The sequence below is a fragment of the Spermophilus citellus genome (genome assembly GCF_964194105.1).
Source record: "Spermophilus citellus genome assembly, chromosome: 2".
Classification (NCBI taxonomy): Eukaryota; Metazoa; Chordata; class Mammalia; order Rodentia; family Sciuridae; genus Spermophilus; species Spermophilus citellus.
The window spans coordinates 209,688,978-209,713,515 of NC_138183.1; the positions used below are offsets into that span (position 1 = coordinate 209,688,978).

The 24,538-nt window shown below is 31.2% G+C and overlaps 1 protein-coding gene across 27 annotated transcripts in view; it reads right to left on the minus strand.

The window, feature by feature from the left end:
- Positions 1 to 24,538, minus strand: part of SOX6 (SRY-box transcription factor 6) — a 603,909-nt gene that overhangs the window by 248,902 nt on the left and 330,469 nt on the right. The gene's annotated exons all lie outside the window — the stretch shown is intronic.

Below are 24,538 nucleotides of genomic sequence, written 5' to 3' on the forward strand. Positions count from 1 at the left end.
TAATTAAAAACATACGTATATTACAAATTCAGAAAGGCAGCTTAGGATAAATTCTCTCATTTAAAAGTGTACAAAGCTATTTTTGCTGCTGTTGTCTTACTCTATTATAAAATACCACAACTGAATTTATTTTTTCCAGAAGAAGAGTTACACTTCTACCCAGGAAAAAAGAGGATAATGCTCAATAATCTTTTCTTATTATAATAATTCTATTAATATTTAATCAACATTCATAATTTTTAGGCTGCACCTTAAAGAGGGCTCTTTTATATGGGTTTAGTTGAGATTATATACCTTTTGATCCAGGTGATATTTTAAGTCCAAGCAAAATTTATGTGCTGTACAAGGAACAATGACAGATTTTAAAGGGGGAAGAGGCCAGTAACTACTTAATCCTGAAAGAAGAAATCCAACTTTTGTAAAATACTCATTTAGAGCAGAAAGAGGAAAAAATAAAGTCAAGATGTTCTCTGTTCATTAGTAATGAAAACTGCTAAAACTTTTATACAAAAAGTAATGCATATTTTTATTTTTAAAAGTATATATTTAAATGTTATTTGCCCCAATGCCTTTCTAAATAGCATTCTAGACTACAAGGAATAATTACATTTGTTTTTGCAAAGATTCATAAAGGCTACAGAAATAAAATTTTACAATCTCCTAAAAATTACCAAATTTGTCTGAGTTTTTTTCTTTCTATTCAGATGGATTTGCAAATGGGGCTACTTCTTATAACTATTTGCTTGTACTTTTTAAGCCTTAAATCTTAACAAATAGGTCATGTTTCCAAAAGGGAATGTAGATTTAAATGCTGGATCCTTAGTGCAAAGCACACTCCCATTAAACTTTAACATTCCAGTGTCAAAATTCTGATAAATTTCTCTTAAAATTATATTTAAAATGGTTACTTCCAATATCAAATGCCTTTTCTCTCCCATATCAGTACCTATCTCTTTAGCATTTTCCCTTTAAATTTTTCTCCAGCTTCTAAATCCTCCTTAATTTTTTCAAAATGACAGTTAGGTCAAGATGGCTCTAAAGGGCTTTAGAAACTAGATAAGCTTTAGAAAAAGGCTTAAGAGATGAGAAGACCATTGCATGGTTAGAAAGTATTGGTGAAAAACAATTAACTTTGGTTGTGACATGATCAATCAATCAAGGAATGAATGGAATCCAGATCTGTGTGTGGTAAAATGACCGATGAAGACCGACCATACTAGCAGGCTATCACAGAAGTTGAAGTTTTGTCTAAATAGAACTCAGCTTGATTCTATAAAATTAAGACTCCCTGCTCCTTCCTTTACTTCTTCCCTCCTTCCTTTCTTTTTGCCTTCCTTCTTTCTTTCTTCCATTTTTTCCTATTATTTTCTTAGGTTTTAACAAGTGATCTACCTTTGTGCTTCAAAACTGGATTCTGAGCAACCTGCCAATGGGCCTACATGCATATGTATATATTCAGGTAGTATTTAATTGCCTAAATTGTCTCCTATTTTTATTTCACTTTTAGAAACGAGGTATCTAGTTTTTCTATACCTAAACCATTTTTATGTTAAAAACCATAAAAAGATAAAATTGAGTTTAAGAGTTAAGAAAAATTCTAATCATACCTTTTTGAGACAATTTTTTCTCAAATTAGGTTTGAATTTCTGAGAAAAACTGATATAACGTTAGATTATGGATAAGAATAATCAACAAAAAGTCTTAAATTTCTTATCCTACCTAGTTTTGTTTCTATTTTTTACCCTTTCATACATATTATATCATTGCACTAAATTGATTTTACTGATACAAATGCCAAAGTATAAATTGGTTAAAAATTGAATTGAGAGCATTTATGATAACAGTCAGAATAAAGACCAATTTACTAGTACTGATCACAAGTACAGAGCAAGTCCATATGCTAGGATTAGATACATACAAGATATAAAACAGGCTAAAATGTCTCTCCTTTCTATAAATAGATTTGAAATATTTCAGAGCTCCAAGAAAAGAATGCTGAAACTTCATGGGAAAAAAAATAGAAGTATATGAACAGCAGGAACACATGGTTCAAAAATAAATCAAACCATGTGGATACAACTTTTCATAAAAGCTACTCATGAATAAAATGGCTAATAACTTCAAAGTATATTACACTATTAGGAAATTAATCCTTACTGTAATGCTGAGTTTCTTCTTGAGTAGAAGAAACCAAGGGGAAAATTAAAGCAGTCTTTGCATGTCTACATTTTCATTTATACTCATGAGAATATTTAATAACAACTACCGATTACCTTTATCTACAGAACAATAAAAGTCACTATATACAACACTATGAACATTTAATCTTAATTCTAGGAGATTTCAGGAAAGCTCAAAACTTTTATTACAAAATCTTTTGAAAAACCCAGCTTTCTCCCCTAATTATCTGACCGCCAGCCCTCTAAGCACATACCTTAACTGGTGCTAAGCACTCTCTGTGCTATAAAGTAAAGAAGGAAAGATGAAGGAAAACAGGCCAAAAGCAGCAGGTTGTTACCAAGTACAATAGAGAAAGAGGACACTTCTGCCCCCAGTGAATGTTTCTGGTTTGAAATGAAGAAACATGTAATAGGTACAAAGTTACAAATGTAAAGTTGTATTTTCAAATTTCCCACTCTATTAAGGAATGTACCAATTTACACTCATACCCAAGAAAAGTCGAAAATTAAAAGTAAGGATTCATCCCCCTTCTGCCATATCCCTCAACTATATCAATAGGACACTGGCTTTAAAGATCAGATCAGACTTTGTCCTATTACAAAACCCAAAGAGGTAGAAATAAGTAAAGACCAATTTGCATTATATACATGGAAAGAGTTAGACCAAGCAGAGTGTCTTTAACACAGTAGTAATATATGATTCCAAATGAAAAAAAAAAAGGAGTGAACATCTCTCAGATACTCATGGATTATGTTACAAGCATAAATATGTTTTATTTGACTAACTTGAAAACAATTAACACAGCTATGCTGATGCCAGAGTCCTCAAATAATGAAAAAAAATATACAGTGAATTTTATTATATTAATTTGACTACTCAAAGTTTAGTGACTTTGAAAATTGAGATAAAAAATCACAAACTATAGCATAAAATTCACTATAATATACATGTATTTGAATGTAACATGCTTAATGAGACATTGCATCAAATGTCAAAATTCATTGCTTGTACTTTGAAAAAATTTGTTTTCATGAACAAATTATCTATTCCATTTTAATAAGTGATAGGGATTAAAACAGGACTTTCAAAAATATAAAACTGGACTATTTCTATATTTTAGGCAAAAAAGTGAATTTTTGGTATATTATAAATTTTTTATATTTTTTGTAGTTGTAGATGGACAGAATGCCTTTATTTTATTTGTTTTGTTTTTATGTGGTGCTGAGGACAGAACCCAGTGCCTCACACATGCTAGGCAAGCACTCTACCACTGAGCTATAGCCCCAGCCCTATAAATTAGTTTAATTGCATAGTTTCTTGAGTTTTTTATTTTTCTTTGAAAATTTAAGCTTTTCTTTTATAAGAAACTTTTTGTGAGTTAAAAAAGGAAAGATACAATTCAGAACTAATTTCTAAAAAAAATATCCTGCATACCAGGATGCAGTTGTACACACATGTAACTCCAACAACTGCAAAGGCTGAGTAGGAAGATTGTAAGTTCAAGGTCAGCCTAAGAATGTTAGTGAGACACTTAGCAATTTAGTGAGACCCTGTCTCAAAATAAAAAAAAAAAATAAAAATAAAAAGGGCTGAGGATGTAGGTTAATGGTGAAGTGCCCCTGTGTCAATCCCTAGTAGAAAACAAACAAACAAACAAACCCTTCACATTATGAATTCCAATAAAAGATTTCTACTTGTTAAGTACTTAAGTTTCAGGCCAGGTAAGTCAAGAATGCGTTTCATTGCTTTAATAATGTTTTTGCCAGCAAGGATGGTGGAATGTGATGGACATCATTATCCAAAGTACATGTATGAAGACACGAATTGCTGTGAACATACTTTATATACAATCAGAGATATGAAAAATTGTGCTCTATATGTGTAACAAGAATTGTAACGCATTCTGCTGTCATTTATTTTTAAAAAATAAATTTAAAAAACTTTTTAAAAAACTAATTTTTTTGCCTGCTAATAATTAATTTAATGGTACAAGATAAATGCAAAGTAAGAGTATGTGAGATATTCATTTCCTAATCTGCATGATGATATTTTAGGAATAATTTCAAATTGCTCCTAAACAAAGTTTCATGCAGTATTAGCTCCTATTCTGCACAAGATAAAGTTTTTGCCTATAAGACAAAGAGAGTAAGCAAATCATAATTAAAATTAAAACAAGAGGAGGAAGAGGGAGAAAGACTAGTGGGAAAACTTTTTATTGTACTTTAAAACAATTTACCTGTAAATATCTATTTTCACTTTACCTCCATGTGATATTCACAGTCAGAAATGCTAATATCTTTTAATATTTTAGTCCACAGCAAACTTTTTAGAAAATATCTTTCAACTCTACTTTGTGTACAACCAGAGACATGAAAAAATTTGTGCACCATATGTGTAATATAAATTGAAATGCATTCTGCTGTCATATGTATAATGAATTATAATAAATAAAAAAGAATAAATCAAAAAAGAAAATATCTTTCAAATATTTCCATGAAAACAATGATGGCTCCCCTGTGTGCAAATTACCTTTTACTTTATTAACTCTTAAGAAAAGAGTAAAGGAATTCCTTTTATTTTTCATAGGAATCATAAATTTCAAGTGCAACAAAGTTCTTATGTAACCAAGACAATCATAGCTTATCAAAAATACTGTGACTTTGGTTTACAACTAAATCTGACAGTATATATTTATATCCCTGCTGATCATCCATCCCACATTTTTCATTAGGAAACACAGAGATGCACATGCCAGTTACTGTACATTTTTTCACAGTGGTAAGTGCTCCACAATACAGTGGGATAAAATTGGAGCTTGGAGAGCTTGAAGAGCACTCTTAAATTTTAATTAAAACCCTCCAAGCTCAAGCTCACTAAAAATAATTAGACACTAAAATGTGCCAGTTTTATTTTGAAGTCACTATAACGTACAAAGCAGACTCCCTGACGACTGATGTGCATGTTCTCTCTCTCCCCCCACCCCTTTTTCTAACCTCTCCTCTTCTCTCTCTTTCTCCCTCTCTCTCTCTCCACAATGAAACAACTGATTTTCCAAATAAGAACAAGGGGATATAAATAGAGGCTGTTTTCAGGCCTGCTCTTCATGCTGGGAGCTTACAGAAAGACAGCAAAGTAGGTTTTTCAAACTGCACCAAATAAACCTAGAATAACTCCCTAACCAAGCATCCAAATCACTAAGAGACTCCAGATAAAATTCAGTCTGCAAAGAACACTACAAGTTATATCAGTGATCTTTTTTGATCCAAAAGCCAAACCTTTAACCTCTTAAATGTTTTTGCTATCTTAAAATATCTCATACAATGCTATATTCCATCCTATTTTTAGCTAAGCAGCAAGAGAAAGCATGCCTTTCCCATACAGCAGGGCAAAGATATAAACATCAACACAGATGCTCTGCCAGGAAGAACTGGACTTCTCAAGCACTTGATCATTAAGGAATGCACCAACTGTTTTGGATAATCTCGTGCCAGCTCCCCTTTTGCTCCACACTCCCCTCTGGGAGTGGCCAATCTTGTCCTAGTCCTAATTTTTCATTTTACTCCTCCATAGACCCCCCCATCTCCAAAAAAGAGAAATGGCATTTATGCCTAGCAATGAAAAAGCAGGCTCACTTCCCCAAACAGACCAAAACTTTAAAACAATTAACCCTCCCCTCTTCTTTCAGATAAATTACTAAGTATAAAATGCAATCTGTTTCCTTTGTTTACTCAATATGAACAATTTGTAAATGACTCAAGGATAAAATTCAGAAAATGTTGTGCTAAATTAGAACCATTATAAACATGCTAATGACTCAATGCTCGAGTAAAACATGCATGATCGGTGTGAAGAAATAGATTTAGTTCCTGTAAAATTCTGTTATGTTACTTTAAAATGATTTGGTCATTAAACCAGATATTTTTCTTTTAGGAAAAATGTTAATTCTACAATCACTTTACTAAACAATGTACTTAGAGAGAGAGAGAGAGAGAGAGTAATGAAGAAGGCAATGAGTGGTATTGGAGATGTCATTAAAACTGTTAGATTCTGTCTGGCATGTTCATAAGGAAGAAAAAGCCCCACATTTGAAACCTGCCAGAAATGCACATGCATACATTATCATATTAGGCCCAATATTCCCTCTCAATATTCTTTTTTATTTACCAAACTATTTTTATAGGTATTTCTGAAAATGGTACCCAACATACATTTGTGGAAGTCACATTGTACTATATGAGCATGTATGAGATATGTCTTTCATCTGCTTTCCAAGGCTGCCTAGCACCTAAAACATTTACAGAGGGATCATTCAAAACCAACTTCCTCTCACATGTCCATAAAAGCACAGCTGCCACCAATGGCTATACCAGAAAAAAGGGAAATGGCCTACTGCTGAAGCTTGAAGAGGCCAACTATTAAGGCCGACACTGTCATTTCAGAGATGAGGAAACAGTCAAATTAAGAAAACCACCAGTGTTACCAAGGTAAAAAAAGTTGGTGACAAAGCCTTGACTGTAGATTAGTGCTTGCTTTACTGAAATGACTACTTAAATATTATTTAACAACAGTTTTATAAGCTCTACAATGCAGCATCCAATAGTAGAAAGTGAATTATTTTGTATATATTTATTAATTGCTTCAGACATGGAGTAAAGCACTCTCTTTGGAGAGGGGTGCTAAAAATTCAAGGTATTGCAATGAAGTCGGTAGAGTTCAAGAGCGATCATTCCTGTATATGTTTAATTTTGTTGGTTTTCCCATTCTTCCATCTTTCTTTTCCTGTAATACTTAAACTTGTCTGAATTAAAAAGCTTTCCTCTTCTGAATATCATCCACTAAGTAAAATTCTTGCTTTAAAATACCGTTGAAATCAAAAGGTAGGGCTGGGGATGTGGCTCAAACGGTAGCGGGCTCGCCTGGCATGCGTGTGGGCCAGGTTCGATCCTCAGCACCACATACAAAGATGTTGTGTCCGCCGAGAACTAAAAAATAAATATTAAAAATTATCTCTCTATTTCTATAAAAAAAGAAAGAAATCAAAAGGTAACTTCTTCTAAGATAGGTTCTATTTTTATTTATAAAAGTACTGGTGTAGCCCTAGGCCTTATTTTTTCACTGTAGCTTGTACAGTGAAATGTGATCTTCAAATGTGCCAAAATTGTAATGGAATAAAAAAGTCTCATTAGAAACCATGATTATCCATATTGCTAAAATATTACTTTTCACGACATCTGCTTTATATTCTATTTTATGCTTTTGCTCTTTGAGTTCTACAAGTGTTTATTTTATTTTTAGTTTTTTTTATTTTTAGTTTTTTGAGTACAATTTTAACTGCTTTTAAGAAACTATATTAGACAATGAAAATAATAATTTAATAACTTTTATGTTTTTAGTGTGTTCTATATTCTTTTGTGTTTTGTTTTTGATTTTGTTTTTGTTGTCATTGGGAATTAATTCTATATGCCATTAAGTTTTGATGGAATTGTCAATCTGAGCTCTCTGTTGCTTGCCTTTAGTTCCTCCTCTCAGCCACAAATAGAGAAATTTGACCCAGAATTTTCTGATGGAACTAGCTGGAACAGTTCTCTCATGATCAGGTTAGAGACTATAATCATGTAGATCTGGAATTGTCATGGCCAATCCCACTGGTACATAGGTAGATTCTGTCTGCACTAAGAGTGAATGAAGCCAAAAATACAAAGAAAAGTAGAGAAAGGAGAGAAAAGAGTAGAAAAAATTTTTAAAAAAATCTTTGCATCATGTTAGCATACTTATATCCAAAAATGACTACAGCTAAATGCTATCTATTTCTGTTTTTCTTTGGCGATGTAACCCAATATATTTCTATTAGTTTGAGTTAGGTTTCTGCAAGTTGTAAGTTAAAAAAAAATCTAAACAATATAAAAACCATAACAAAAAATGGTACACATGTGAAAATGCATTATGTTCTAAATTTTAACCATCTGGAAACTACTAAAGCATTAATTCATCCTACTACATTAAAATACATCATATATAAACCTTAAAATAAATTTCTTGCTTTATTGAAAGGTAAGCAAAGACTTCAAGGAAAACTGTAAAGTATTGTTATTTACAATTATTTATCTATATGACTTAGTATTTTCTTAAGTTGATGCCACCAAAAGAAAATATAGCAAAAATAAAGCAAAAGCTGAGGCTCATTTAAAATAATAGCAAAAAACAAACTTATATCTGAAATCAACAGTCCCCAATTTCAAAGTTTTATGCTCATCAAAACAGCTTCATTGTTCTAGTCAAATGATTCTATTTTTAGTGTTATGAAATTAAATTATAAAATAAGCTGTTACTGATAAAATATCCCTTTTATCTGTTTTATTTATGTATTGGAAATCTCTAAAAGATCAACTTAAAAGAAGCCTACATTATCTAATTTGGTTTTAAAGTTCCTCTGTAATATGTCCCTAGTGCTTCTCCTCCTACAGAGGAAACTCTTTTTCATTCTATTCCCTGTGAACATGAGTACACCATGTATGTTTCACTCTTCCTCTGCATAACTTGTCATTTTTCACTTCTTCCCTTTGCTCATATCATACTCCTGACCTAAAAGTCTTCCCATTTCTTGACACTTATGAAAAACTATCCTATCTTACAAGTCCTATTTTAAACATCAATTCCTTAATTGTACTTTGATTCATCACTTCAAATATAAATTCTCATCCTCAGAGAAGGAAAGTAACTAACACTTGATGAGTACATATTATCTTAGAGACTATACTTTTATATCCTTCTAATTTATCAACTCATTTAACTCTGAATTTCATAACGCTACATCTACCACAACTATTTATCAGTTTTTACCACCATATGATTAGGTTGGGGGTTCAAGTTCACTCCATCTTATCTAACTAAATATTGATTTCCCTGATGGTCAAGAAATGTTTCTGATACCACTTTGTGTTCCTACAATATTGATTAACCCAGAGCTCTGAACAAGTGTTAAAACAAATTCCTTATACTAAAAAAGATCATTTTTATTGCATGTGTCAAGCAATGACAAAAAAGTTTTGCCAATTTTTATACTGTTTGATTTTTTTCAGTGAGTTTCAAGAGTCACTTATATATCTATTTAATGTCATGTATTTATATTATATCACATTATAATATCTATATTTAAGAATTATTTTTGTATATGACAATTTTTGTCAGATGTACTATACAAATTTTGTCAGATATACTATAAATATGTACATAAACATATACATACTGTAAATATATACATACTAGTCTATCGTATGCCTACATATTTTTAAATGTCTCTTGAGGATCCATAGTTTTATTGAGATATTAGCCAATTATCAATTTTTTTCTTTATGACTAGTGGTTTTTAGATCCTTACTATGAAATCTTTGTCAATGACAAGATAATAAAGATTTTCTCCTGTTTTCTTCTAGAAGTTTTACAGTTTATATTTTATATTTACAACTATGATCCATTTTCATTTCTTTTGTTGTATATTCTGTGAGGCAAAAAATAAAGTTGATTTTCTTCATATGAATATCCAGTTGTTCTAGCATCATTTGTTGAAAATACCATTTTCCCCCATTAAAATACCATTATCATCATCTTGGCATCACTGCTGAAAATGACTGGTGTGTATATAGATCTATTTCTGGATTCTCTGTTATATGATTAATTTATTATCCTTACACCTATTCCAAACTGTTTTGATTATTGTAGCATTATATTACATCTTAAAATCACAGAGTAAGATTTTTTTTTCCTAGGTAGAATCTGTTTTGGCTATGTTAGGTCCTTTGCATTTTCAGATAAATTTTAAAATTAACTTGCCTAAGAAAAAAGAAAAGAAAAAGAAAACTTTCTGGGATTTTGACTGGATTTGCCTGGAATTTATAGATCAACTTAAAAATCTTTATTAGTTTTGAAGCATTTAAAGTTATAAATTTCCCTCTAACTACTATCTTTGCTGTATTCTAAACATTTTGACAAGGTTGTGTTTTCATTATGCTTTAGTGTTAAATATTTTATCATTTTCCTCATTGTTTCTTCTTTGGGTACATGGTTTATTTAGAAGCATGTGGTTTAACTGTCAAGTATTTGGGAATTTTAATATTTCCTTTGGTTATCAATTAGTAACTAGTTTCATATGAGCAGAGAATATACTCCTTATAGTTTTGGTTCTTTTATCTGTATTGAGACTTGTTTTATGGCCTAACCTATGCTTTATTTTGAAGATATTCCATATTCATTTGAAAAGAGTAATTATTCCAAAGGTTTGAGTATAGTGCTGTATCAATATTAATTAAGTTGATGTATAGTTTTGTTCAGGTCTAAAGTTTATGGATTTTCTGTCTTCTTGTTCTAACAAATTCTGAAAAATGAGTGTTAAAATCTGTAAGAATAAATAAATTGTAGATGTGTCTTTATTCTTTTTAATTTTGTCAACTTCTTGCTTGAAATGTTTTGAACCTATATTATTAGATGCATAGAGATTTAGGGATGTTATGTCTTCTTGATGATCTGAACTGCTAGTCAGTATAAAAAGTCCTTCTGTCTCTCCAATAATAATCCTTCTCTTGCAGTCTATTTTTGTCATAATATAGTCTGAAATGCTTTCTTATAATTACTGTTTTCATGATGTATGTGCCTTTATCAATTCTTTCTCCTTCTAACATATCTACCTTTCGTATTTACTATGTTCCTTGTAGTCAACAGGGACTTGTTTACTTTCTTTGTTAATACAATCTTTCTCTTTTCTTTTTAAATTAGTATGATTAGTCCACTTATATTTAATGTATTTATTGTAAACAGAATTTAGTCTACTACCTCACTATTTTTTATATTTTAATCTGTCCTTTGTTTCTTTTTTTCCCTTTTCCTTCCTGTCTTTTAATTTTTGTTTTTAGAATTTAATCTCTCTCATCTATTGGTTTATTAGCTACAACTCTTTATTTTATTATTTAAATGGTTGATCTGGGGTTTACAATATACATCTTCAACTTACAAGAATCTAATCAAATGCTATACTATATCCAATACAATTTAAGAAAGTGAAAAATGACCATCTTTTATGTTATTGTTGTCATAGATATTACTTTTACATGCTTTAAACCCCACAATACTTTGGGATTTGTTTGTTCATTTGTTACTATAAAAGTGATTATATTTTAAGTAAATTATTAAAATATGAATGACTTTTGTATGTACCTTTATATTTGGTATTTATAGTACTCTTCATTCCTTTTTAAAAATACATGTAACCATCTTTTATTATTTCTTCAGACTGAAATTTTTTTCTTTAAAATTTCTCATGGGAAACTCTGCCGGGAAATTCTTTATGTCATCTTCAGATGTGAAGGATATTTTTGCCTATTAGAGAATCCTAAATTGGATATTTTTCTTCTTTTTGGACTTCAAAATATATCATTGTAATTATTCTGAATTTAATTGCTTCTGATTTGAGGGATCATTTCTACCTTTGTTCCACTAAAAATAATATATCTTTGGCTACTTTTAAGATTATCTTTCATTAGTTTTCAACAATTTTATTTTGATATGTTTTGGTATACATTTTTGTTTTTGTTTATCTTTCCTGGAACTGGAAGTTTTATATTCTTTAACAAATTTGGAAGTTTTCAACAATGACTTCTTCAAAATTTTGGAATTTATCTTCTTTAGGTATTCCAAGTATACATATGGTATACCATCAGTTCTCATAGGCTTTGAGAATCTGTTCATTTTTTATGCCTCTTTTTTCTCTCTGTACTTCTATTTGGGAAATTTCTGTTGCCTTATCTTTAATTTTAGTGTTCTCCTAATCTGTAGTTGATTATTTGTAGTTAAATTCTGTAAGTATTGTATTTTTCAGTTGTTGGATTTCTATATGTTCATTTTTTTAATATTTCTATTTCTCTTCATTGTTGTTCATATTTTCCTTTATGTCCTTGAATATATTTATCATAGCCATTTTATGTCATCGACTGCAAATTCCATCATCTTTACAATTTCTGGATCTCTCTATATTGATCTTATTTTTCTTCTGCTTACTAATCATAGTTTCTTGCATCCCAAACTGGTGTTTTTACTGGATACTGGACAATATCTAAATTATATAGCTGAGTGTTTAGAATTTTTTCCCTTTTAAAGAGTTCTGAACTTTTATTCCATTGTATATTCACTTACTCATGAACCACATTGATCCTTTGGAGGCTTGTTTTAAAACTTTATTATGGTGTCTTTAAGATACGTCCTTACCCCAAATATGTTGTCTTTCATGATCTCTATCAAACGTTGCTTGTTCAGTGAAGACATTTCACTATAATAAAGTTGGAACTTAAATACCTCCCAATATTGTGTGAGCCTTGACAAATTTTCAGTCACTAGTTTTTTTTTTTTTTTTCCAGGTAGTTGGTCTATGTCCAGCCTCTTAGAGCCACATCTTACTTATGGGCAGCTTAGCATTCAGCCAAAGACTTAAGAGGACTCCTGAGCTTTTTGCAGCTCTTTTTCTAGATAGCTCCCTTCATTCTCAGATTCCACCTCCACAAATTATAGCTATTACAATTTCTCCAACCTCTGCTTTCTGACTGCTAATTCAAGTGAGCCTGACCTATTATACTTCACTTGCCTCCCACTTCATCAGAGTCTGATAAATGCCACCAAGTAGAAAGCCAAGTTATTCTCAGGGTGTACTTTGTTTTCCTTCCAGATATATTATATGTGTTTCCTGATTTCTAATTCCTTAAAACAGTTATTATATACAGTTGATCAAGATTTCTTATTGTTTTTATTAGGAGGTGAAATCCAGTACCAGTTATTTTTTATGGTTAAAAGCAGAAATAAATAGAACATTACTTTTTAAAATGGTGTCATCTCAGTAATAAAGAGAGAAAACAAATTATCATTGTTAATAATGACAATACAGAAATTGCTGATAAGAGGTTAGTATGAGCCAGGTGTGGTGGCACATCCGTGTAAATCCTAGCCACTTGAGAGCTGAGCCAGGAAGATCACAAGTTTAGGCCACTATTGGCAACATAGTTTGACCCTGTTTCAAATATTTTTTAAAAATGAGGATGCAGGCATGGGAGGAGCTAGGGATACAGCTCAATGGTACATCTGTTGCCCTGCAAGTGGGAAGCCATGGTTTCAATCCCCAGTAGCATACATGCACAAAAAAGTTAGTATGAAAAACTCCATGCTGATAAATTTTAAATTTTAGATAAAAATTTATGCAAAATGTATATTATCAAAATAGAAAAATGAAAGAACTCTATATTTAGTAAATATACTTAATTTATAATTAGAAGCTTTCCCACCTAAGTGACTCCAGTCTCCAATTGCTACACTGGTGAATTTTTCCAAACATTCAAGGAGTAAATAACACCAATCTAATACAAACTCTAACAGATAATATAAAAAAAAGAAACATACCCAACTCAAGTTATGAGGACAGCAAAATATATGACAAAAATATTATTTATAGGCCTGTCTCCCTCATAAATATAGATAGCAAAACCCCAACAAAATATTACCAAATAATAACAATATAGAAAAAGGACCGAGAGGGATTTATTCTAAGAATGTGAAATTGTTTAAATATTCAAATACCAATAATATAATTTATCATTAAGGTAAAAAATCATTTCATCATAACATTATTTGCAAATAAAGCACTTTACAATATTAAATACCTATCTGTCATTTTAAAAAATAAAGAACTCTCAGCAATCTAAAAATACATTTCCTGCAAACAATATTAACTGAAAAACACTGAATGTTTTCCTGTGAGTTCAGAAACAAAAATATCTCTTCTTACTTAGCCTTCTATTCAACAAGAAAAGTAACAAAAAAATATATATTGCAGACTTCCAATTACCAGTCCAGCATATAAGGAGTGTATAAGGCATTTTGGATAGAATATAGTCATTCTGTATTCTAACAAGTAAAAAGCTTAATAAACAGAAAAACAACAACTCTTCTTAGATTCATCAGAGAAGAGAAGTCACACAGAAAACTTCTATCCCCAGAACTGTAAAAAAAAGACAGACAGATCCAAAGAGTCATAACTTAACAGAGCAGAAACCCATGAATAGAAATTTACATGGAAATCAGTTTGGAGAGGAAATCCAGAACTGTAATGAACAAATTGCCAGATGCTAAATGCGGACAATTCTGCAAGTTAAAAACTCCAGGTACCTCAATCATAAGAGGTCCTCTATACTTTCATGAGTTTTACATCTATGACTTCTACCAGTGATTATTAGAGAAATCCCCTCAGACTTATTGTGGGGAGGGGAAAAGGATCCATTCTGAAATACCCCAAAACATTTGTTGCTTTTAACAACAGAAAGAAAATATTTTACTAGAGCCTAATTCACTATTTTGTCAATGTCTAAGTTACCTCAGGGAAGAGAAATATCCAAGTTCTAAACACATCAGCTACTGTGTCCCAACTTAGGGGAGAAAAAAAAAAAAGTAGTAGTAAGGTTTACAGTCTGAGGAGAGTGGCTCACCAAAAAACTGAGATCTAATCATGAGATTACTGAATGTGTCTCTTCTCCCCACACCTAGTTAATATATGACTAAAGAATTTTTTACCATGGTCCCTTTTACCTAATTACATCTGTTTTGCAAGAAAAAAATTGTAAGACACAATAAAAGGCAAAATACGTCATTTGAAGAAACTGAACAAGCATCAGAACCAGAGTCAAATGTGGCAGAAATCTAGAGTTAACAGCACAGAAAATTTTAAAAGTGTGCAAAGGGGATTAATGGTAAAAGTAGACAACATGCAGGAAGAGTTGAATAATGTAAACAGAGAGATGAGATGCTAAGTAATAATTTTTTAAATAGTAGAAATAAAAATCATTGTAGCACTTGAAGAATGACTTTAGTGGGCTCATTAGCAGACTGGATACAGCCAAGAAAACAATCTAGGAGTCTGAAGATATATTGTCAGAGATCTCCAAAACTTTAAACAGGAGAAAGATTTTTAAAAAGAGAGAAAGAAACAGAATATCCAAGCAATATTACTAATAATTTTCTCAAATTGATGTCACCACACCAATAGAAACTGCAGAGAACCCCAACAGAATACACCAAGAATGATGATTGGAAGAAGGAAAAAAAGATAGATTGATTCATGTATGTATAACATATCATCATATTCAAACCTCAGAAAATAAAAAATAAAGAAAAAAATCTTAAAGGAAGCAAGAAGTTGTGGGGTGGGAGGTCAGGGAAGATACTTTTCTCCACATATTATCCACAGATTGAGTAATTCATTAACAGTAGAAGTTATTTGGCTTACAATTCTGAAAGCTTGGAAGTCCAACATTACAGAGCCACTTGGGATGAGAACCTTCTTGCTGCATCATCATAACATAGGGGAAGGCATCACAAGGCAAACATAAGAGAGGCAGGGAAAGGGGCCAAATTCACTTTTTAAAAACTAGGAAGCCTCTCGATAGCAATTCCACTCGTGTGATAATGATATTTAATATTTTCATTAAGGCAGAATTCTCATGACCTAATCACTTATTAAAGGTCTTGCCTTTCAACAAAGTTGAATTGGGTATTAAATTTCCAACACGTGAACTTTAAGGAACACATTCAAGCTATAGCATCACACAAGTAAGAAGTCCATCAAGTGAAATATTTCAAGTTTTGAGAGGAAAAAATACCCACTTACAATTCTGTGCCCTGTGAAATGATCCTTCAGAAATATATAAAATAACTAAACTCTTCTCACACAAATGAAAATTGAGGGAATGTGTTACCATGAGACCTGCCTTACAAGAAATGTTAAAGAAGCTCATCAGAGAAAAGAAAAATTGTGAAGGTCAGAAACTTGATGTACATAAAGAAAGAGAATATGAATAAACAAGGATAAAATAAAAAACTTTTTAACATTTTCTTTTTCTTTATTTATCTATCTGATAAGTTTATTGAAAATAATAATAGCAACAACATATTTGACTATATGTATATACATTATACATACAGACATATTACATAAATATGTATACTTAAACATAAGAAATTTTATTTTTAATATACACGCTCATGTGTGTGAGGTATGAAAACAATAGTATAAGGGTCAGGGAAGAGGAATTAGAAATAGTTTGTTATTTGTAATATACATGAAGCTGTAATAGTTATTTGAGAGTCGACTTCAAAAGTTGATGCAAAATCTAGACTAATTACAGTCTATCACTAGTAGATAGGTATCAGATGTGCTAAGAAAGGAAAAAAAAGGAATCATATAAAATGTATACCTAAGTAAAACCACAAGAGGCAGAAAATGTGGAAGGTAAAAATAGAGTCAATAAAAGCAAAAAATAGAGAATAATACCATATATGGTAGATATTAATCCAACTATATATATATATATAAATGTCAACTATCTAAATATATCAGTTAAAAGACATATTGTCAGACTATATCAAAAAAATAATAGTCAATTATATGTTATCTAAAAGAAACCACTTCTCCTATGAAGACACATATTGATTAAAGGAAATGAAATGGAGAAAAATATGTTATGCTAACACTTATCAAAAGAAGAGATAGTAGCTACAGTAATCTCAGACAAAACAGACTTAAGAAAAAAGAAGGTTATCAGGCTGGAGGGGGAATTACATAATATTAAAGGAATCAATACTTCAAAAGACATGACAATCCTTAATGTGTATGTACAACAACAAAACATCAAAATATGTTAGGCAAAAATTTCTAGGAGATTTTACCACCCCTTTATCAGAAATGACCAGATACAGCAGATAAAAAAAATCAGTAAGGACATGGTTGAAATCAATAACACCATCAGTCAACTACAAATAGACATTTATTGACTACTTTATTCAATACTAGTAAATTACACATTCTTCTAAAACTACATGGAACTTTCACCAAAACAGAATACATTTGGGCTGTAAAACACAACTAACAAATTTAAAAGGACAGAAATCATACAATCTCTGCTCTCAGATTACTGAGGAATTAAACTTAGAAATCAATAACAGAAATATAGCTAGAAACATCACAAAATACATAGAGATTAAGCAACACACTTCTAACTAACACATAGGCCATTAAAAATGTAAAATATTTTGTATCAAATGCAAATGAAAATACAAATTATCAAAATTTGGGAGACATGGCAAAAGCAGTGCTTAGAGGACAATCTGTCGCATTTATCTAAAAATCAGTAATCTTAGTCTCCACTTTGGGAAACTAGAAAAAGAAGAGAAAACCAAGTCCAAAGTAAGAGAAGAAAATAAATAATAAAATTTAGAACAGAAATAAATGAAATTGAAAACAGAAAATCAACAAAACTGAAAGCCAGTTCTTTGAAAAGATAATAAAATAGACAACTTTCTAGGCAAACCTATCAAGAATAAAAGAGAGAAAATATAAATTACTAATATCAGAAATGAAGAGGAGGACAATAAAAGGATAATAAAGGAACTATCAACCAATGTCTGTCATGACCATAGGTATAAATATCCTCAACAAAATATTGCAAATGAAATCCAACAGTGTATGAAAAAAACATTGTGTACCACAACAAAGAGGAATTTATTCCAAGTATGTGAAGCTGGTTCAACATTCAAAAATCAATTAATATAGTCCATCACATCAACTGGCTAAACAGGGAAGATCATATGACTAGATACAGAAAAAAATATTTGACAGAAGCCAATGCCTACTCATGAGTCAAAAAGGAAAAAAAAAGAAAAGTGTTCAGCAAATTAGGAATAAGGGGAACTGCCTCAACTTGAAAAAGGAAAGCTTAAAAAAAAATTACAGCTAACATCATGCTTAATGCTGTGATACTTAAAGCTTTCCTAAGAAGTTTAGGGGGAAAGCAAAGATATTCCTTCATACCACCAGTTTTCGGTATCATATTGGAAGTCCTAGCTAATTCAAATAGACAATAAATGCAAATAAGGGACATACATACTGGGAATAAAAAAAAATGAATTTGTCTTTGTTCACAGACAACATGAATTAACTAAATAAATAAATCTCCTCCTGCAAAAGCAACCAATAAACAAATATAACAAAGTTCAGAATACAAGGTCACTATCCAAACGTCAATTATTTTCCTACTACCAGCAATGAACAAGTAGAATCTGAAAATAAAAACACATTATGGGCTGGGGCTGGGGCTGGGTTTCAGTGGTAGTACACTTGCCTGGCATGTGTAAGGCACTGGGTTCAATTCTCAGCACCACATAGAAATAAATAAAATAAATAAAGGTCAACAACTAAAAAAAATTTTAAAAAACACATTACGATTTACATTAGTACCCCCAATAAATGAAATATTTAGGTGTAAATTTCATAAAATATGTACAAAATCTATAGAAGAACAACAATGAAATTCTGACGAAAGGTATCAAAGAGTAAATAAATTAGAAATATGCCATGTTTATAGATTGAAAGACTCAATGTGGTCAAGATATCATTTCTTCCTAAATTAATCTATAGGCTGAATATAGTCACAATCAAAACCTCAACAAATTATTCTGAAAATATTAACAAAATGAGTTTAAAGTTTACATGGAGAGGTAAAAGACCTACCATAACCAACTTATTATTAAAGGAGAACAAAGTCAGAAGACTGACACTATTCAAGTTCAAGACTTAAAATATGACAAGACAGTGTAATATTGGCCAAAGAATGAAAAAAATGATATATAGAGCAGAATAGAGTAAAAGATAGACCCCACATAAATATAATCAACTGATCTTTGACAAAGAAGTAAAAGTAATCCAATGGAGAATAGATAAGTCTTTCAACAAATGGTGCTGGATATCCAAGTGCAAAAGAGGAATCCCAAAACAGACTTGATACCCTTGATAAAAATTCCTAAAAATGAATCATAGACATAAATTTAAGACACACGAGTATTAAATTCCTATAAGATAATGTAGTAGACAACCTAGATGACCTTGGTATGATGATGACTTTTTTGATAGAGTATCAAAGATATAATTGATTAAGGAAATAATTGGTAAGCTGGACTTCATAAAAATTAAAATTTTCTTCTTTGCAAGACTCTGACAAGAAAATGAGAAAGAAATTTCAGACTAGGAAAAAAACTATTTGCAAAAGACACATTTGATAAAATAATGCTATCTAAAATATACAAAGAATTTTTAAAACTCAACAATAAGAAAACAAACAATCCAATTTAGAATGGCAAAATACCTGAATAGACACCACCAAAAAATGATACACAGAGAGTAAGCATATGAAAAAATGTTTAATTCTTTTGTCATTAGGAAATTACAAGTTAAAATCAAACAGCCAGGCGAGATGGCACATGCCTATAATCCTAGCAGCTCTAGAGGCTGAGGCAGGAGGATCTCAAGTTCAAAGCCAGCCTCAGCAATTTATGCAGAAACTTAACAACTCAGTAAGACTCTGTCGCAAAATAAAATATTAAGTGATGGGAGGGAAGGGGAGAGGAAGGGGCGATAGGAAGGACAGCAGAATAAAATAGACACTACTATTGATGTATGTATGTATACCTGTACACTCAGAAAAATCAGAAATTATACCCCATTTTATTCAAATGTATGATATGTCAATATCATTGTACTGTCATGTGTAACTAATTAAAACAAATTTTAAAAAGATGTAAGAAAAAAGGGGGGGGCTGTATTAAGCATCCCTAGGTTCAATGCTCAGTATAAAAAAATCAAAATAACAATGAGTACAAAAGACTTATTAGAATGGTCAAAATAAAAATTCACTTACACCAAATTCAAGGATGTAGAACAATGAGAACTCTCATTCATTACACATGGGAATGCAAAATGTTACAACTACTTTTGAAGACACTTTGGCTGTTTCTCACAAAAACAAGCATTATTGAATTATATAATACTGAAATCATGCTCTTCAGTACTGTCCCACATAAACTGAAAACTTATGTCTACCTCAAAACCTGCACATAAATGTTTACAGAAGCTTTAACCATAATTGCACAAACTTGGAAGCAACCAAGGTGTCCTTCAGTAGATGAGTAGATAAATAAACTACGATCCATACAGGCACTAAACTATTATTAATCACTAAAAATAAGAGATATCAAGTCTTGAAAACAAAAGGAGGAAACTTAAATGCATCTTACTAAGTGAAAGAATCTGTAATGAAAAGGCTATAGTATGATTGAAACTATATGACATTCTAACAAAGTAAAAAACTATGGTGCAGTAAAGAGTAGTGATAACCAGGAGATAGAGAGGGAAGGATGAATAAGCAGAACACAGGGACTTTTTAGAATAGTAAAACTATTGTGTATGCTATCACAACTGTCATTACACATCTGTCAAAACCCATAGGGTGTACAACATCAAGGCCTAGGCCTAATGTGTACTACAGATTTGGGTAATAACGATGTCAACATAGGTTCATTGATTGTAACAAAAGTTCCCCTCTGGTGGGCTATGAGAATAGTGAGTGAGGGTGTGTATACAGGGCCACAGAAGGAATATGGGAACTCTCCGTAATTGCCACTGAGTTTTACTATGAACCTAAAAAACTGCTATAAAAATTGGTTCTTAATTTAAGAAATTATATAAAGTAGAAAATAAATAAAATTTATTATTCACAATTTGATCATACTTATGGAAATAAATTCAAAGCCTAAATAAATTATTAGAATTAGTAATTATATTAGCCAGTTCACTGGGTATGAAAATAATATAAAAATATATCTATATATATTTGTAAAAAATAGAAACTGCATTTAAAAACCAATAAATTTATAAAATATGCAGGATTTCTACATACATACATAGGAAAAAACCTATGAAATATTATTAAAATAAAATTTTTAAAAGCTCAAATAAATGGAGGTAAATTGTGCTCATAGTTTGTAATTCACAATATTTTAAGATATGAATTCTGCCCAAATTTATATTTAGATATATTGCAATAATAATTTAAATTAGGGCAATTTTTAACTTAAAAATTATATGTAAGCATAAAGGACCATGATGAATCCAGAAAGTTTTGAATAAAGATAAAATTCAGAGTAGATTATTATATAAATATATTAAAGGCTTAATTATCAAGAGTGGATTATTATATAAATATATTATAGGCTTAATTATTAAAAACTGTGTATCTTTACAGTGATAGACAATAGAAACAATGCTACCCAGCAAGAAAAGAGAAAACACTATACCTTCAACAAGTATTCATCTCAGAGATAAATTCTTGGGTGAAAAAATGTCAGATATGAGAAATTTTTAATTCAATTTATATGAAGTTAAAGAACAGAAAAAATTAATCTATGAGAGAATAGCAATTAACTTTCAGAGGTTATGATTGGGAAAGATAATGAGGGAGTCTTCCAAGATAATAGAATATTCTCTTTCTTGCTGTGGATGGTGATTATATATGTGTATATATAAAAATTTATTGAGAGGTACCCTTAAGATTGTACTCGGGAATAATATTGGTCAAATTATATTGTTATGTTGTATTGTGTACATGTATGAGTGTGTGACAACAAATCCCATCCGTATGTACAATTATAATGCACCGATAAAATTGTGGAAAAAATTACAAATATATTCCTGTTAAAAAAAAACATTTTCTAGCTTTAAAAATTGTATATTTTACCATAAGTATGATGTACTTTAACACATAAAAATAATTTTACATAAAAAAATTATTTCCCTTGGTTCAGGCAAATTCTTATGGGATAAAGGATATAAAATAAAATGAATAATATTTTGTAATGTTACTTCCCCACCTGTCAAAGTGGAATATTTAACCTATCAAATCTCCACAGACTACTCCAAAGATGAATAAAACTATCACCTAAGACAAAAAGAGGTCATCTGATATTTGGTTATGGACAAGTCATATTCCTCAGAATAAGAGAAATAAAGCTATAATGTCCCCAGGTGTCTTAAAATGTATGTTATCTTTGCCTTGGTACCAAAAAAAAAAAAAAAAAAAAAAAAGATAAATTGCCTAGGTGCTGCGTCTGGAAATAAGGTGATACCTTACTTGAGACCATTGTCACAAGAATGCAGTAGTTGGGGAGTAGGAATGAAGCAATCCACAAAAGTATCTCCAACCTTTGATTTCAAATCCTCCTGAATATTGCTTAAAGGACCCTTATGTTCCAAATTCCACTTATCTCTCCAGCCATTCTTCCCAAAACTCTCCACTGCCTCCCTTCTACTCCATTACTTTGTCATAGTGAAATTCTTTCATTTCCTCCTAAGCACCAGCTGCTACCTGCTAAATTCTCTCTTGCCTGTGACTTTTACATGTGCTCTTCCCTCTGCCTGATACATCCGCTCCCTTTTATTTGACTAAACTCTTTTAATTCAGTCCTTTATTTACTCAGGAATGTCTTCAAAAGATTCCACTGAAATAGTGAAAACTACCTAAATGACTTTCGTTATACTTCACCATCTAGCCTCTCTATCAGACTATGAGCTTCATGAGGCCAAGACTCGTATCTTATTCACTGGTATATCCTTAATGTTCATCAAGCCATTAGCAATGGTAAACTCTAAATAAAAATGTGTATCATTGATGAAAATGAATGCATAATAAACTAATTTGGGATTCAGTAAACCTTACTTGGATCTTCAGAAGAAGGAAACAATATTTTGTATACTACAATGTTAATATTAGGTTTATTCTCTGTAATTACTTACATTTATTCTTCCATAGATTTCAGTTCTTTTTTTAATATACCAGCTAAGAGCACCAAAGAAAACACTGTGAAGGGGGTCAAAGATCCTTATCTCAGTGTTCCATGGTAGTAGGGATCCCAGTGAGAAAACAACTAAGACAAGCTGTACACCAAGGTGGCAGATCCAGGAGACACTATAAGCAACTCACCCCCACAGAAGTCTCCTTCTGGAGGACATTCTTGACCTTTTAATTTTGTATAGTTTTTCTTTTTCTTTTTTTTTATATAACTTTATTTTATTTATTTATATGTGGTGTTGAGGATTGAACCCAGGGCCTTGCACATGCGAGGCGAGCGCTCTACCACTGAGCCATAACCCCAACCCCTTGTACAGTTTTTCTTAATAACAGAATGCTTTTTCCTTTAAATGAAAAGGGAAAAAAACCCTTCTAATGAATTATGGGCAGCTTATAAATTCAGTGTTGGCTGGATCAGGCCATTAGTCTTTAAAAGAATCATTTCTCTCAGAGCTAAGGCAGAAAATTTCACCAGTGTTTTTAAATCTTCTACCTCAACACTAATTTTTTAATCAATTTAATCTGGCTTAATTTTTAATGTTTCCATTTTGAGTTAAAAGAAAATAAAAGCTGAAATTGTGCTTTCGAAAGGAAGAATATTATAGCCACAGAAAGAAAGAATGAAATCTAAATCCATTCCCTTCTTAATATTTTGAGAGGGAACATGAAAAATGACAACAATTCCCAACCAAGTATTGTTCTGCAGATATTCCAAACACTGACCAGTTCTCTTGATTACACAGAACACAAAGGCTCTTTCAAAACCCCCTGCACAGCTCGAAGATGAACTCCATGTGCCTCTTAATCCTCTATTCAAACTTGGCAACAGTTAGTGGTGTCGACGGGAATCCAGCTATGAACTAAATTAGAAGCTGATAATGTTATGTGTCTATGAGTGTAGGCTCTAAACAAGAATCAAATGTGACTACTTAATAATTTCTTGCCACTAAATGCAAGCACTCGAATTGCCTTCCTGACCAAAACACATCACCAATGTAACCCTGAAAATAAATCAATTGTCAGTATTCAAAGATTGATCTGACTGTATATGGAGAAAGCTAATTTTTATTATATATTATTTTTATTATATATAAACATAATCCAGATACTAAACTGAATAAAGGGAAATAATAACCATCAAGATAGGCAGAAAACACTCTTACAATGCCTGCCTGAAGCTCAAGCTGAAATGTGTTTTTACTGAATAAACAAATTAAAACACCAGTCTAAAATCATGCTCTTTAAAAGAGACAATGTCTTAGAGTGCAAGTTCTGTAAATCATTGATGATAGCTACAAACAAAAGTGTAATATTTAAAGAGAGCTGCACACCATAACAATACTGTCACAAGGATGATATTATCTGTATCTGTGCAATCTTTGCAGTCATAATGTTAGCCAGACAACATAGTGATTTTTACACGTGAAATCCTACTTTCCATATAGGTATTTGAAATATACAGGCATTGCTTTCACCACAATAAATTGCCTTTGTGTCTCACCACAAGAAGGAAAACTGTAGTAACATCAATGATTCATTAAGATCAAAGTACAGAGAAGAATTCTTAGGTCTTTCCTGAGTTTAATGTAAGAATCTTG